The 3197-nt window shown below is 52.4% G+C and overlaps 1 protein-coding gene across 19 annotated transcripts in view; it reads right to left on the reverse strand.

The window, feature by feature from the left end:
• The window catches only part of PCM1 (pericentriolar material 1), an 89627-nt gene extending 88400 nt beyond the window's left edge, over positions 1-1227 (reverse strand). For all 19 annotated transcript variants that reach the window (XM_040243123.1, XM_040243136.1, XM_040243128.1 and 16 more), the window contains exon 1: positions 832-1227. The gene's annotated coding sequence lies outside the window, so the exon portion shown is untranslated. The remainder of the gene's footprint in view (positions 1-831) is intronic.
• Between the last annotated feature and the right edge of the window lie 1970 nt (positions 1228-3197).

A 3197-nucleotide genomic window follows, 5' to 3' on the forward strand; every position in this document is an offset into this window, starting at 1 on the left:
CCAGATAGGATGAGCTCTAGAGGAATGAGCCACGGGGCTTAAAAGTTTGGAGGCCCCGCCCCCCCAGCGGGGCCTACGACGTAATCCCCAAACACTCGTTTCTGCAGAGCAAGCAACGTTCCTCGAATCCATTTGGCCTTTACTATTTCCCCACCCGGGGCCCATCCAAACTGAACCTGCAGTAAGGGATGGCGAAGGGGCGCCGCGGGAGGGCGGAGGGAAGCGCGGTGAAATTAGCATTCGCCTGGCCAGTACGAACCCCAAAGTCAGGAACGCCTCCCCCGGCCCTTCTGCTCTAAAACGCCCGGGACGGCGTAAATCCTGCTGCTCACGGCCCAACCCCAAAGTCGCATCGCTCCTAACCCGCTCTTCTCCACTCCAAATTCTGGAGCTCGAGAGCCCCACGGAACGGAATTTGGGGGGTAGGGTAGAAGAGGCGCAGATTATGGCCCACTAAGGCCCCTTGCTATGGAAAACGAGACGCCCCCTCCCAACCAAACTGTAACCCCGACTCCGCTTCCTCCACTCGCGAGGGACATTCCTGGGGCGCCCGAGTCCCCAGGGCGGCCTCCTCCCCGGGGCCAGCAAGAGGGGCGGGGAGGCAACCACGGGGTCCTGCAGTCGCCGACCCGTCCCTAGATAGCATCGCTCGGTCTGGGGGAAGGGGCAATCGGCCCGCCCAGAGGACGGGAAGCAAGCAGCAAGGAGCCCCACCAGAGGCGTGGGCCTGAGGCCAGGCTCTCCAGGGTCAAGTGTCCCAGGGCCGTTGCTCTCCCGCCCCGGCGCCGCGCTGCCCTCGGTTGCCAAGGGCTGGGATCGCGCAGGCATTACCTGTAAACGAAGCAGCCGCTCCTGCCAAAGGCGGAGGAGCGGTCAGCGCCCCCGCGACCCGCCACCGGCAGCGGGCCGCCCTTAGAGACCGCAGCAGGGAGAAGCCCCAAGTTCCCTGGCTGCTTAAGGGCCCAATGGCCGCCTCGTCTACCTCAGCTCCTCAGCGCCAACCGCCGCAGCCACCGCCATCTTAGGATCTCATTGTGGTGGGAGAAGAGGGGCGGGGGGACTGCAGAGGGGGCAACGCGCCGGGAGACATGCGCCGTCTCCTCGGCAACGGCCGCGCGGGGGCGAAACTCGCCCGGGCGGGAGCCGCAGTGCGATCCGCGCGCTAGACCGGAGTCATGTGACCCGCTGGAGTCGGTGGTGTCACCTCTCGCTCCGGAGCCCGGTGTCGAGTCCACAAACGAACCACCAGAAACTACGTATCCCAGAATGCCAGCTCGATCTCGGGTTACACGCTCCCGCTCTTTCGCCGAGAGGGATGTGACTACGAATCCCAGCATGCTGTGCGCTTCCGGCTCCTCCACAAGGAGGGCGAGGCCTCTGAGGAAGTGGTTGGAGACCCGCCTTGGCAGACGGAAAACGAGCGGAGGCGGGATCCCGTTTTCCTTGGGGCGGGGGCTGGGGAGGGAGATGCCAGCCCCTGGAAGTGTCGGAAGAAGGAGAGAGACCAGAAACTGGGGTCGCTCTCCACCCATATGTGGGTCGGGAAGGGATGGAACCAAAATGGCCTTTACAATCTGGGCCTAATTTTACACCTGAGGAGATAAACCCACGCAAGTTTATTAGCCGAAATCGTCCAGTTGGTCAGTGGGAGCATCATCAGTCAGTAATTAACGCCAGCTTGAATTCATGCCCTGCTGGTCTTAGAAAAGCCAGATGATTTTCATCAAAATTGAATCTCAAGAAATGTTACCTGAAACTATAGTCTCTGAATTCCCTGTGTATATACTCTCTTCTCTCACCAGCGACACTTTAAGGTTAGTAATACATTGACAGGTTCTCTCGTAAACCCCCCAAAATGAGTAAAGTGATAGTTAAGGTCTTCGGTGTGGCTAACTGAAAGCTTTTAACATTGCTCAGTTTTCCTTGCGTACGAGAGCATTTTATTTTTCGACAGTTTGCAGATGCGGGGTAGTTTTGTTTTAAGCAAGATAAGGGTAGGAGGAATGAATAATACGCACCTGAGTTCCAAGAGTAAATTGTTCTCAGTTCAGTTCAATCGCTCAGTCGCGTCTGACTTTGCGACCCCATGAATCGCAGCACGCCCGGCATCCCTGTCCATCACCAGACTCACGCCCATCGAGTCCGTGATGCCATCCAGCCATCTCATCCTTTCTCGTCCCCTTCTCCTCCTGCCCCCAATCCCTCCCAGCATCAGAGTCTTTTCCAATGAGTCAACTCTTGGCATGAGGTGGCCAAAGTACTGGAATTTCAGCTTCAGCATCATTCCTTCCAAAGAAATCCCAGGGCTGATCTTCAGAATGGACTAGTTGGATCTCCTTGCAGTCCAAAGGACTCTTCAAGAGTCTTCTCCAACACCACAGTTCAAAAGCATCAATTCTTCGGCGCTCAGTCACCAATAAAAATTGTTCGCAAAACAGAATAGTAGAACTACATGTCAATACATAATTCAGATAAATAAAGCCCTTCCTGCTACTGTAATTTGCAACTGAATTTAGGTTCAATTTCAGTGCAGTGATCTTTGACACTTCGTCATATATTTTTAAGTACATTATTTAGGTAACAAAAACTTAGTCCCTGCCCTTTGAGAGGTATTTTATTGAATGATGAAGAAATAAGGTATGATGTAAATAAATTCTTTTTATAAGAAAACAAAGTGCTGTGAGAACTCACACCACCGATGGGATAATGGATTAGGTATTTACTCTAGCCCACTAAAACCTTGGGCAAGTTAACTTTTCTGAGCTTCAGTTGCTGCATCCATGAAATGAGGGACAAGAGCTAGTAATGTCGCCTACCTTGGAAGGCTCCCCCCTCCCTTAAAGTAATGTTAATTCTGTACTGGACAGCAGTTCCAGCATTTCATCTGTTGTAATTTTTTAAATTCTCACAACTGTTATGAAGATAACTGGTTCTGCATCAGTTCCATTTTACTAATGAGAGGTTAAATAAATCGTCAAAATTCTGACAGCTCCAAACGGGAAAGCCCAGGTTTAAACTGAGGTCTACTGTCCCCTCGAAAGAATTTTTTAATTAAGAAAATGCACGGGAAAAAAAAATAAGCCATCATCATCACCATTTTGTTTTATGCCTATATGTTATTGGAGGCATAAAACAAAATGGTGATGGAAGCTACTGGCACTGAAACAATTCAAATGAATTCAAAAGCACTACTGAAA

The sequence above is a fragment of the Oryx dammah genome, unplaced genomic scaffold (assembly GCF_014754425.2).
Source record: "Oryx dammah isolate SB20612 unplaced genomic scaffold, SCBI_Odam_1.1 HiC_scaffold_7, whole genome shotgun sequence".
Lineage (NCBI taxonomy): Eukaryota > Metazoa > Chordata > Mammalia > Artiodactyla > Bovidae > Oryx > Oryx dammah.